This window comes from Triturus cristatus, chromosome 8 (assembly GCF_964204655.1).
Source record: "Triturus cristatus chromosome 8, aTriCri1.1, whole genome shotgun sequence".
Classification (NCBI taxonomy): domain Eukaryota; kingdom Metazoa; phylum Chordata; class Amphibia; order Caudata; family Salamandridae; genus Triturus; species Triturus cristatus.
In genome coordinates, this window is record NC_140591.1 from 1,077,872,606 (window position 1) to 1,077,887,104 (window position 14,499).

Below are 14,499 nucleotides of genomic sequence, written 5' to 3' on the forward strand. Positions count from 1 at the left end.
CCTAACCAGAAGTATAAATCACCGGAATGGACATATGTGGCCCTGCCTGAAGTGAAGTAAGAGGCGGATAGCCAAGGAAATCCAGAGGTGGTTGTACCGGAAGTGGTTGAGGAGGACGAAGAATCAGAAATCCTGAGAGTTATCTTGTCCGATATTGGAGAAGAAGTGGATGTTCAGGACAACCTGTATGTTGAAAACGTAGGGAAGGTGAAAGATGATGAGATGCTAAACTGAATGAGACAAGAAAATTACTGATGGAAAAACAATAAAATACTGAAAAAGACAAAAACTGGTAGAACCACGTAGGTGCCTAGAAGCATAGGGTTAGAAACTAGATGTGAAGTAGAAGAGGCTAAGTCAAAAGACACGGCTCATTTTAGAAAGATGGCAAACATAGAAAGTAGCAAAAGTCGATGTACCTTGCTTAGAAGATGGTGCAAAATGTGTTATTGTTGTACAGGATTATGAATGCTTCTTTGGGGTATTCTTGCTCTTCTAATTTCATTTAAAGTTACTGTAGATACATTAGAAGGACATAGTGATAACATAACTAATATAGGGAAAGTTCAAAAGGTAGTTCCAACTAGAATAGATAAAAACTATTTACATAAAGACAGGTCAATAACAGATTTTTCTAACAATGTGTTTTCAAAATTGTTGTATGAATATGTAAAAACAATGGACGTAAGGGATTGCTACGTATGTATGCAATTACCTGCATCTGTATCTGAAGGAGTGACTTATCATCACCTTCCTGTAACATATGGAATAACATGTAGTGTAATAGCTAGTTTATTTTATCAAACAGGTAAATTAGAGTATTATTTTTCAGATGTAGATACTATATTTTCACAAGTACCAGCAATTAACAAACGAAACAAGGTAAAACCTGCAAAAGTATTAGGTGAATTTTTCTTAGAGACAAATGAACTAACCTTAGAAGATATATATTTAGAAATAACTTGACTTGCAGTTTAAAGAAAGAGGAGAAGACATTTTTGGTTATGGTTGAAGAAAGGAGATTGAAAATGCAAAGGAAGGTCTCAGAAGGGAAAGTGGAGAAAACGGTTTGGGATGTAGAAACGGAAAAACATTTAAGAGGAGAATCGAGTCCAACTATGGCTTTAGATTGGCCTCAGAAAGGGAAATTGTGTATAAGAAGGAATAAGACGGCGTATGTCAATTATTTTCTAGGGAATAGTGAGTGCCTTGATACATACCGAATCATGGGAGGATGGGGATTTAAAGGTGGAAGAGATCCAGTCTTTCCAGGACTGTATTTCATTTGTGGGAACAGGGCATATTATCGTTTGCCAGACCATTGGTATGACACATGTTATGTTGGCCTGGTTTTTCCAAAGATTTTTCACATGGATAGAGGAGAAGATGGTGTACATAGTTTAGGTAGATATTTAGCACGTAGTAAGAGAGAATCTTTGACTGAAATTGTGGGTGACATTTTTGGAGCACTGATACCCGCAGTGGGAATATCTCTGAATGCGAACAAAATTAGAAAACTTTCAACAGTAGTGGATAGCTTGTCAACAAGCACCTCTGGAGGATTCTTATTGGTAAATACTGAAATGGTTGCTATGCATGCTATGGTAATGCAAAATCGACTTGCCCTTGATATTTTATTGGCAAAAGAGGGTGGAGTCTGTGGAATGCTGAAAGTTCAACATTGTTGTACTTACATTCCTGACGAAAGTAAAGATTTGAACATTTATATTAAGAATATTACAGAATTGCATGACGAAATTGTACCACTGGAGGTTGAAGGTGTTTGGGAGAAGATTGGTAAGAGAATATCAGCTATTAAAGACTTTGCAGTAAAACTAGGTAGTACATTTATAGGTAAGATATTATTTCCATTAACTTGTGTGATTTCCTTAGTACTAATAATTAGACTAGGTTGTATTTGTTGTAGAAAGAATAAAAATCAGAAAAGAATAAAAAGAGAAAACTTAGGGAGAAGGGATAAGAAACAAGAAAGAGAATTTGAAGAAATAGAACTGGAAGAGTTAAAGCATAGCATGTATAACACAGCAAAAAGAGAAGAAACAGGGGAAACTGAAATATGAATGAAACACAAAATCAATTTGAAATTTTCCGTAAAAGGGATACAACATTTTAAATTAGTGTGGTGATATAATCACCTAAGGGGAGATTGCTGGAGCGGGTAGTACAACATTTTGTATACCCCCCATTCTGCATGTTTATATTAATCCGAATAATCAATTAATTGTAGTATTATTAATTTGTTTGAAGTGATAACTCACCAACTATATTAACAAGAGAATTACACGTGGGAATTGCACTTTGCATGGCTATATTAATTGTGAATTAACTGGTGTACGCATATTAATAGTAGAAAATTAGAATATCACATGTTATATGTTGCTTTAAGTGATGCATTTGTGATTTGTGCTTTATTCAGTGAGTATAAACCGCTCTGAGTGTTGCTTCTGCTAGATAAATAGACACGCATATGGGTATTAGTAAGGGAATAACATTGTATTAGTCATTTCTATCTTTTAATTACATTTTTGTGTTTCTTTTGCTTAAGTTGACCATTTCGGCCTATACAAGATGGCTGAACGAGACGTTAAACGTGACTGCCACTGCCAGCAACAGTGGCCTGGACCTGACCCCGGGAGAACATGTACCCTCCAAGGTCGTTCCGGGAACCCATCCAAAACTATAGACAAAGCTCAATTTAAAAGCCGGAACAAGCAAGTTTGATGACTTCATCATTCGACACCCTGAGAACTGTACCCCGCAAGCCAAAGTTGACAAATCCAGACTCTCTAAACCCCGATCTTGATTCATTTTGATATTATTTTAATTATAAAAGTAGGTAGGGAATTGAACTGAACTAACTACGCTCTTCTTGACGAACTTGAGTTCCTGACGTTATGCTGACGAGAGGACGGTGACACTGCTGGACAGTTGTTATCCTGAATCTATGAGAGACTGAATTGCGGCCTAACTTTGCTAAATAAATTCTTCTTTGACTGACTGACTTAGAGGACGACTTTAGCCAGAATAGGTAAATATGATGCTCTGAAATGCTGATGATGATTTCTAACATTTCTTGCAATATTTCTTAGATAAAGAATAATTGATTAATTGACAAATGTGTTGTGTCGATTATTTGAAGGAGAGAATAAAAGAAAAGAAGTAGAGCATAGATAGATGAATTAATCATCAATCACAAATTCAACTAAATGATCCATCTCCGTATGAGAGGGATATCTTAGGTTTGATGTCAATGTGTTTAGGGTAAAGTAAAGGTATTCCTCTCATGTCAGCGTTGAGAAACGTATTTTCCCTCAGAAAACACGTCAACCGAGTGTACGTATATTGGTGTTATGGGCCCCACCAATGAATGTGTGTGAGTGAATTGGATGCCGAGGTAGTGGGTCTGTGCCGAAGGGGGAATTTGACATTCTGCGCTGCAGCATGGGCACCAGGGGCATTTCATTTTTACCATGAAAAGACCCTATGTATGTCCATCCAGACCAGTCCACCCTGGGGACCATGCTTCTTTCTTTGGTTTCTCCATGCCAAATTTGGAAGCTTTTCTGGTCATTTTGCTCCTGGTCACCAGCTCTAGCACCAGGAGGGATTTATTGAGGCCTACTGGCCTCTAAATGTTTGTGTTTCATAGCGATCTAGATTTTACTTATGTGTTCCTCACACATCTCCTGGGCCCCAGTTCTTTATCAGCAGAACTCCCAAGGTACCAAGGCAGATCCCACAGCTTCATTTGGTCACCTACAGAGCAACTGGGTCGGTGCAAGACAGAGTCCCCCCCCCTTCTGGTGGTCACACTCCCACTGAACCAGTCTACGGGAAATCCAGGAGAGCGCTCCAGGGTCCTGATATCAGGTCTGTCTCTCCACTGTCCCTCAGAGGGTGTAGGAGGGCTAGCACCACTGGCCCTGGAGAAATAAATCGTCATAGGGTGTCAACTGCAGCCAAACGCTGTTGAATCCATCCGTGCATCAGTGGTGAGGAATCTCCTCTCTTCCATCTGTGCATCACTCCGATGTCACTTCTTCCAGGTCCAGACTGTTCTCAGAAGTCTTTCGCTTGTGCAGGGGTAGACACCTTTATCCAATCTAGGGATGATACATCTTCATTCTATGCCTGTCCCAAACCTCCTGCTTAGTATCTTGAGACATTCTAAAATGGCTACTTGAAGTGGTCTATGTAACGACCTCTATGGGAGACTGCAAGCATACCCCTTTCACACCTGCCTGGTCTCTTCCTTCCAAAACTTCAAAGGAGGTTACCTCCTGTGTCTGACATCTATGGGCTGGCTGCCCTCCTTTGTGCTCCTTCGGATGGGCTCCCTCAGTGCTGGTGCAGTAGTTAAGGCTCATCAGCACATTCCCGCTCAGCCTCCATCCCTGCCTCTAACCAGTCTAGGCCTTATCCTGACAAATGTCCCATCAATGCGAAGAGTGATTTTGATCCACTGGCTGGTCAGCAGAGTCAACTTGCTCAAGAGGCGAATTCAAAACCAGAAGTCTAATTAGGAAGCAGCCTCACAGGCTTATGAAAAACTTGAAGTACCAGAAAAAAATGCAAATGAGATGGAATTAATATATTTGTATTCCTGATGCTTGTTTACCATAAGATTAGTAAATCTCTCTAATCTATAGGTCTTTCTAAGTTGAAACTGTTCTTTGGTGCAGAATTCACCCTTACTGAATACTACAATACCTCCCAGTAATTTCACATAAGTACTTCAGACTTACACTATGAATGTTTACCACAAAAGAGCTGCTCCTAGTGTGATAACCCAAACGAGTTACAAGAACGTCGTGAGTGTGGGCATCTCACAAAAAGTTACGGACTGGTCACACACACCACCTGGTGTCATGCTTCATCATTGACCAGTCCTCGCCCTCTAAAACCTTCGTTTGATAGAGGGCGGGCATACACCTGGAGACAGGGATGCACTTCTAAACTAAGTAGTGGGGGCCCGTGAAATGGAAAGTGAGTTTAAAAATCATTATAGTTACCAGAAAATACATTTTAATGTGGCCAATAACTATATGATACTAAAAACAAAGGACGGTGAGTGGGGTGTTTAGGGTCCCCTAACCGTCTCGTAGGTGGTCGACATGTTTCTGCCAAAGCGGCCCAGTTGGGTCCATGGCATTCATCAGGACCTAAAAGTAAAAAAAGGGGGGGGGGGCTCCGTTCTTACCAGTTGTTGGTAAGAAGTACCACTGTGTGGGTGTGGCGTAGGCCACACTTCACTTTCTAAATTGCTTCCAATGGTGAAGCCTAAATGAAAAAACATATGAGAAATGATAATTAATGGAACTCGTCGGGTCGACCGTACCTGTGCAAGAAAAAGAAGAAGAACAATGCATGCATTGGTTTCTAAGGGTGAACAAAGTGTACGTGACTTAGTGGCACTCTATTCGTGTACACGTTCGTGAAACTTCAAAGGTGGTGGCAGACAGCGCTGCCACCAATCTTACCCTAATTTAATGGACAACTTGTCCCATGGGGGAGGGGGCAGAGGGGATCCACTGTTATGGCACCTCTGAAAAAGAAAACACAAAAAACCATAGCCTTCATAAAGCGTTTTGGTTGAGAGCAAACCTCCCAAACCACATGTTGAGCAGTTAACTATCCAAAATTCAGTGGGTAGCGGAGGAGGGAAAGAAAACAACATAAACAAAGAAAACACACATTGGTCTCTCAGTTCATTCAGACTCTTACTGTCACACGTAATGGATTGTTCCGAATCCTATGTCCGCTCCCGGTCCTCCCGAATGTAGGAATGGCAGGGAGCGGGCGTCGTCTTTTAAAGTGCATTGCGGACGCTTAATTGGCGTAATAAGCGAAAAACGCTTTCAGATGCGCGTTTCCCGGTGTCCCAGAGCCTGGGTGTAAAATGTCGGAGGGGGGCGTGTGTATGCCAAGGCTGTATGATACAGGGAGCTTAATTCGTGGAAAAACGGGTAGGTGTTCCATGCGTTAATATGAATGGTGGAGTGGCTGAAGGGGTGGGAGCCCGATCGATGTAGGGGGCGGGTTTTCCGGAGTCGGATTTGCCAATGTGAGTGTGAGGAGATGGGAATACAAGGCACCTCATTGGTTTTGAGGGACTGGTGGTGTTCCAACGCGGTGCATCGTTGGTTATGGTGCCGCTGGGGGCAGTGCCCCGTGGAATGGGGACTGGAGGCTGAAATAGCGTACTTGAGCGTATCTTTCCTAAACTTTGGCATGGTAACACTACAACAGTATGGGGACAGCGGTGCGTACTGGTAAACGTGTGATCAAAAGAAGATCTTATTCGCACCAGTCGCATCATCCCTTCGTGAGGTTTTTATCGATCGTAAAAAATAAACAATAAACCAAAACGAAAGATGGGAGTTTTTTTGTGGAGTAAACGTAGCTAACGGGGCGCTTAGTTGCCACATTTCACTACCAATTAGGATTCGGTGCTACACGGGCCGGTGGCCCGTGTGATAGAAACAAAAGGGCAGTCAATGCACGCAGGGACGTGTATATCTATACATTGACGTGGGGACACTGAACAATTATTATGGGCAAAGAGAGGCGTGGGTAGATTATTGCCTGTAGGTGCAGCTCGTGTTGTATCCATATACTGGTTTGAAAAAAGGAGGTGAGAAATTAGAAAATGGGAGCACCCACCTAATGCTGTGGATGTATGCAAAGTACTGCTTTATGAGTTATGTTGGTAGGGTATGCTCTAAAAGAAATACTAATAGAAGGTCACTGGGAGACCATGTAGGATGGATGACTGTGATGTCGAAGTACGTTGATGGGCCTCCAGGCAAGCAATGTGTTGAAGGCGTATTAGCTGTAACAAGAGTTAAAAAATGTATGTTTCAACTATTTCAGTGTGTGTTGGCCATGCTTTGCATGTGAATGTGGGCGGTATATAGATCATGGTCTGAGAATGGTGCTGTATTCATGGCCCTTTTTCATCGTATTAGCTGTAGCCACGGAATATCATCATTAAGGCCCTTCTCATGGGAACGTAGGCGATAAACCCATTGTTGTTCTCTAACATGCAGAGCTCTAGTGAGGTCAGATCTGCTTTTTTTCATGACCTCAAGTATAGTCCAGCTTAGATCCGTTTCAGTGTGATTGTTTTCAGAGAAATGTCTCGTCAGTTTTGTGTTAGTCTTTTTACACCTGATCGTGCTGCGGTGTTCATTGATGCGGGTTCTTATCTTCCTGGTCGTCATTCCCACGTATTGGAGGGTGCAGGGACATGTTAGCAGATACACCGCATTTTCTGTATTACAATTACTAAAATGTTCGAAGCTGCCAAGGTTTTCCTGTGCCTATGTCCACTTCTTTGGTGTTTCTCGTGAGGTTGCACGAGTTGCACCCACCACAGGAGAAATGGCCCACTACACGTGGTTGGTCCCAGAGCCTAAGTTGTTCTGTGTTCTCCCTTGTGGGCATCTGGGCATGTACTAGTTCATCCCGTAGATTTTTGTTGCGTTTGAATGCAAAAAGTGGTGTTTCCCATTGTTTTCCGGCACTGTTTAGTATGTGCCATCTCTTTCTGATGATTTTTTTAATTGAGTTGGAAGCTGGTGTAAATGTAGTGACACACACTGGTCTATTTGTTTTTGCTTTCTCAACGTCCTCCAACAATGATTCTCTTGAGTTGTTTCTTGCTCTCTTATTTGCCTTTTTTACCATTTTCCTAGGATAATGGCAATCGATGAGTTTCCTCTCAAGATGTTCTGCCTGTTCCGTTTAGGTATCTTTTTCCGAGCAATTTCTCCTTATCCGGAGAAACTGACCAACCGGTAGATTCTGTTTGAGGGCTTTCGGGTGGTAACTCTCGTACAGGAGTAGGCTGTTTCTGTCTGTGGGTTTATTGTTACACTATGAATGCACACTCTCATTATAATTTCTACCCCAAGTCAGCAACATTTTGTGAAGAGTCCTTTCTGGGGCAGGGTACCTGTGCAGAGATACCATGCTATGCTGGATGGTAGTCCCACTCACTCAAACTACACTAGGTGCACAGCATAAAGCCTTGTTGTGAAAGGTTGACACTGGCAGCTGTCACTCTCCGTCCATTTTATTAGTGTCTACAGTGAGTAGGAGTCAGTAAGACTCACTCAGTTTAAAAAATTCATATACTGGGTAGTCTAAAAGTAAAGAAAGTCAGTAGTGTACATGGGACAGAATCCATTTTTCCACTGCACTTCATGATATTTAGTCATATTTAGTATAGATTTTGCAAAGTTTGTGAAATTTTGTAAAATGACATTTTGAATTGACTCACTTAAAAATGTAATTCTTCCAAAATCTCAGTAAGATTCTTACACCGGAATTCTGGAAGAGTAATTCTATACACCAGCAAGGAGACTGGTTTTAGGAGAAAATGTCTCCAGCAAGAACTTTTTGATTGAAACTAGTCTGCCACAGAACAAAGGCATAGGAAGAATAGTTCTAGCAAAATGAACAGAGCTCCATGTGCACCATATTAACAAATCTCACAAAAATGATGGGCATAATAATTTTTTTTCACAAGCCAAATATTGATGAGGCCACATTAATCAGCTGTTGGTTGATTGTAACTGCTATTCTATTCATAAGCGTGAATAATGTATTACTCTTTCACGGTTTGGCCTCAAATCTCTTAATCATGCATTCATTATATCTTCACTAAAAACACCAGCAGTAGGCTGAACAACCTGATCATGTCCCAAAAATATCTTAGTAAGAGAAGTGAAGAAGCAATTATATATGTAATTGTGGCAAAATGGCTTTCTTGTCTCTTTGTCACTTTAGGTTCAGACTCACGAGAGACAGTAAACAACTTGCCTAATTTAAACAGAAAACCATAGCTTTATTGAAGGAAAATTGGTAATCTGTTTGGATATTGCTGAACCTCTTAGCTATTGTGATAATACTTAGCCTCTCAATTGCATGTGACACAATTAACCACACAATCCTAATGAACGGACTGCAAACGTGCGTTGGGATACTAGGAAGTACACTGATCTTATCCTTTTAAGTGAGAATGAGGTTAGCAGCATTCACGTGTTTTAAAAAAATGTCTACTGGAGTGCCTGAAAGTTGTTCAATGTATTCACACCCTCTTGCCCAGGTCCAGGGACAACATGCAGTGCACCTCTAAATATGTAAATAATACCAAAATTCAATAGATTTTATTGAGGAAAATCCTGAAGGGCTGGCATGAAGTCACAGAATGAAAAAAAAGGGATTACCCTGAATTAAAAAATATCTCTCGTCTGACTGTATCCAAGACTGAGGGACGGATTCACAAAGGTAAACTTACCGGGAGGAGAGATGCGGCAGACGTGACCCACGCACGTTGCCGCCAGCGTCACCTGATTCACCGATGCTCCGCCCACGAGATGCTCAGGAAGGGCTGCAGCTCATCAAGGCTCCGGTGACTCCAAGTTCCAAGCGGAGTCAATGAGCCTGGAAGCTTAAAACCTTTGCCGCAAGTAACTCACCTTTGCCCGGCAAAAGCCGTGAACCGTGGAGTGGAAAGACCAGGCGGGGGCTGGTGGGGGTTGGCACTTCAAGCAAGAGTGAGCAAGCACGTCAGACACTCAACGGTTACACCGATCAGTCCCAGGTGGCTAGTGCTGAGTGTTGCTGCTGTCTGCGCGAGTCCCTCCCTGCCCGTCTGACCCAGAAGCCTTCAGCTCCATGCTCAAGACGCTCGCAGCGCCTGTATTCCAAGGTTGCTGCCACCTGCAGGGCACTGTGTGCGCTGTGTGCTACATGCTGTTTGAAGGGATTCACTACTGAAGTTTACCACCGGCATTCCACCACCTGCATTTTATCGGTGGATGCTGCCCGCCACTTGAAGTGCGCTGTGCACTGCGTGCGGACTTAAAAAAGACTGCTGTACAGCCCAACGTCGTCTTAGTCTCTGTCTACGTCCCTGGCTCTTAACACTGAAGAAGTGTCTCTACTGAGTTTCTCACAGGTACTTCACCACCGGCTTCTCGTAGGTAGTGGTAGGCGCTTAGAGGCAGAGCGGGCGGTGACAGGAGAATGGAGCAGAGAAGAAAGGAGGCGAGGTGGTGAGGGGGCTTCGTTTTTCTTTTTTTTTTGCCTACTTTCCGCACGTACCCTGTGGGCTAGTGACTATATTGCACTTCTCTTTTCCTGTGGTGCTTAGCCTCTGAGGGTAAATTTCAGCTGCTACGGACTGGATTCTTTTTGAGTTATTCATCGACCTGTGATCGATCTATTCGGCTTGCTTCCTTGCTTGCTTTTTTGCTTGCTTCTTGCTTCCTTGCTTCCTTGGTTCCGCCTGGGGTAGCTGGCATCAGCAGCAACCTTTTCGGGGCTCGAACACTGATTGGGAGAGAAGCAGGAAAAAAAAGGAAAGGGGAAGGAAAGGAAAGGAAAGGAAAAAGGAAAAGATTTGGAAAATGTGCAGGAAACAGAACAAAGTAGGTATGGGAAAAGAGCCCCTAGAGCCATCTGGTAAAACAGTGCTAATTCCTTCACCTGCCCCTAGAGGAATGCGGAGGGGACAAAGGAATGCTCAGCAGAGAATGGAGCTGAAGGCAAAAGCACTGGCCGAAAAGATAAACAGTCTGAGCAGTCTGAGCAGAATACTCTCTATGAACTCTCAGATGAAGATGAAAATGTATTCGACCACTCAGCAGATCTAAGCACTCTAGCCACAGATGGAGAGCGTGGAGTAGGTGGCGAACCTAATAGGGGAGGTGACAATCTGATCAGCCCCAAGCAATACCATTTCTTTAGTAAGCACCTCTCCGCACAAAGAAAGTCAAAAAATACACTACACCCTAGCACTGAGAGTCCAAGATTCGAATCTCAATTAGAATCTCAATTAGATCAATCAGAACAGCAGGCTCTACAAAGCCAAACAGTCCAGCCTGCTCTAACCTGTTCAGGCAGTCCATCTACAGCCTCAATCTCATCCGCAACCCGAGACAGTCTCTTTAGGAATGCCCCTTGCTAACCCCCCTCCCATCCAAGATGATCAAACATTCCCGCAGTCGACTCAAGGGGGAACAAGCGCCACTCAAACCAGGATAGAAGCGCTAGTGTCTGAGTATTCATCTGAATCAGAACTAGATCTATTCTTACCGATAGAAGGCGAGGAATCTAAAGGAAATTCTTCAATAAAAAATATGCTCATAATCATGTTACAAGAATTAAGAGACTTTAAAGTATCTCAAGCACTTGAAATCTCACAGTTGCACGAGAGGCTGTCTAAGCTCGAGGAAAACTTATTTAACATCCCCAAAAGGATTATAGAAGTTGAAAATCGTGTCTCAGACCTAGAGGACAATATTGTAGCTATGCAAAAAGATCTTCATGTCCTAAATAAAAATAAGCACCAGATGGAGCTAAAACTTCAAGATCTTGAGAACTATAACAGACGATCCAATCTGCCCTTGGTTGGAATTCTGGAGGGCATGGAAAATATTGATATTGTAAAGTGGTCTGAGTCCCTTCTGAGAAAGGCAATACCAGAGCTGCAAGGAGATCTTTCAATCACCAGAGCCCATAGAGCTCCCGCTCAGAATTAAGGAAACATTTTTAAATACAGCAATAGCAAAGAGATAATTTTCTACTTCTGAGAATCAAAATTGTAGAATCTTTTCTGATATGTCCGCAGCCTCTGCTCATAGACAAAAGGATTTTATTAAAATGATCAACTCCTTTAAGGCTAAAGGAGCGCAGGCATCGATTGTTCAACAATCTAAACTAAAAATCCTGGCCAAAGGAAAATTTTTCATTTTCACGGATAGATCAGATGCTCAAACCTTTCTGGAAGATCTGAGTGCTACATAAGTGAAGGGACACTGTAGTCATAAGTTGGCTTCGGACTATAACATGAATTGTTACAAGATCTCTCAGTTGAGGGTGTTAAGGGTGGTCATGAGGTGAATCAGGAGACACAAAAGGATGCAACAAGATGGCATCCAGCATAAAGAGGGAGAAGGAGGAAATAGTGGGAATAGCGGGGATTTTCTTCCTTCAGGGGGGGTTTGAGGGGGAGTTGAAGGGGGTGAAGCATTTAGGAAAGAGAGAGTTCTTAGGCGAAATTTCACAGTGTCAGAATATGGTTAGACTTTGCAGAGAAATGGTTAATATACGACCAAAATTCACTGAAACACACTATGCACTTTAGGTGGAGAACGCACTCTAGGCACTTTAAGTTTTTTAGGATCCGGGCAGATCCTGCTAAATGGTAAAAATTTATCTCCACTCCTATTAATGCCATCGACACCGGTTCATCGATACCTGATTCCTGGAAAGGAGCAGAGGTGGTCCCTATTTATAAGAAGGGCGCTAGGGACGACCCTGCTAATTACCGCCCAATAAGCCTAATTGATTCAGTACAAATGGTTGTGGGGAGGGTGGTGCTGGAGAGAATCCTGGAATGGGCAGATGAAAATAGGATCCTCTCGGACTACCAAGCGGGTTTCAGGGCTGGTGTAGGGACAATTGAGCAGGTGTTCAGGCTAGTCCTCCTATACTGGAAGACTGTTAAAATAGGCAAAGGCAGTCATTTCATTCATTCATTTCAAAACTTTATTCGATTGTTTAAAAACAGTTATAAAAGCACATGGCATCAGTAATACAATACAATACATAAAATGATAAAATAACAATACATTTGGTTAACGATAAGAAAAATGGAGCAGAAAGGGGGGGTGAGCCAGATGGACAACATCTACGAGTATCATTTCACATGTATTTTCAGTAAATCATACTTTTTCTGACGGACACAGATTGCAAAATAAAGGTTGCTGTAAAAAAGCATACATCCAGTTCGTCAAGTGCAAAAAGAAGGCTCATCAAAGATCCGACATTAGACGCTGAATATTTTTTAAAAAGTGGTTTGAGGTAGGCAATTCGGAGATATAAATACAGAGGGCAAAGAAGGAAAAAGTGCTCGGTACTCTGCTTCGAAGTCCCATCACAGGGACAGGGCATTGCCGTGTAATTATTAATCAACGGAAAGGCCACTAAAATGTGGGAAATACCTAGACGTAGTCTGGTGAGGACAAACTGATGAGATTGTTTGGTGACCACTTTTAGGTACTTGGCGAAACCTAAACTTGCCTGGTTAAGGGAGTAGTGAAATTGGTGAGTAGCCATCGGGCGGGTTATGTCTCTACGCACTTTGGATTTAATCCCCAAGTAAATAAGTTTTAGCTCCTTTTTTGAGGAATCTACAGCCCTGGCAGGATCCACCAAAACATTCATATCTAAGATCACATAATTAAGCCATGGGATCTGGTTATGTTTATCCAAATGGAGGCAGTCTTGGATAATTTTCCTAGTGAAGCCAGTTTCCTCCTTTGCCCAAATCGATCTCCAGGTCATTAGTGGGCCTAGCCCCGTAAGGTCAGTCAGGTATTCCAGCCCAACCTCAAGGTGGGACAGTCCAGTGGAGGCTGAAGTTGGAAGGCAAAGAAGCCTCTTTAAAAAGCTATTTTCCTCCACCTGGAGGTCTCCATGGCGACAATGACCCCAAACCACTGATCCATAGAGGGCCACAGAAGCACATCTAAGGCGGTAAATGTGCAACATATCACAAAGACGCCGGCTTCCTAATTTTGAGGTGAATTTAAAAACACCAGAAATGGCTTTGCCCATCTTGGCCTTAACGTTACAAATCTCCTGTGCCCACTTGCCATTACTACTGAGAGTGATGCCTAAATAGCAAAATGTATCCACCACTTGTATCTTTTGGTCCACAAACTGGAAAGATCTCAGGTTTTTTATTTTCTTGCCACAAGCCATAAAAAACGTCTTGGAGTTATTAATTTTTAATTTCCTCCCCTGGATAAAACTAAAAAAACTATCCATTAATCTCTGCAGACCCACTGGAGTTCTAGACAATAAAACAGTATCGTCTGTGTAGAGCAGTACAGGAATGGCTTGGCCCTCGGCTTGTGGTGCATCAGCGGAGACCAATCTCAATTCAGAGTCCATGTCATTAATAAAAAGGGAGAAGAGCAGTGGGGCAAGGACGCAGCCTTGTCTGATACCTGATTTGACCTCAATATCATCAGTGCATTCACCCGCTTGGCCATAACGAATCCTGGCCGATAGTTTACTGTATAGTCTGGCCAGAAAATAAATAATTGCGGGTGGAGCGCCAATATTTAATAACGTGGTCCACAGAAGGGCATGGTTCACCAAATCAAAAGCGCTGGACAAATCAGCAAAGCAGAGGAATAAGGAGCCCTGTTTGGCTCGAGTGTATTTACCTATGATAAGATCTAAATTAACACACTGCTCAACGGTACCAAGGCCCCTACGGAACCCAAATTGGGAGTCAGCCAAGATACCATTGACCTCTGCCCATTCCTCCAGACGCTGTAGGAGCACCCTACTCATAATTTTTAGGGAGGAGTCCAGAAGGGTTCTTTGCCTCGCTCCTATCGCCCTTCTTGTAGATTGGTATAATAATTGATTCACCCCATGTAAGGGGTGCTT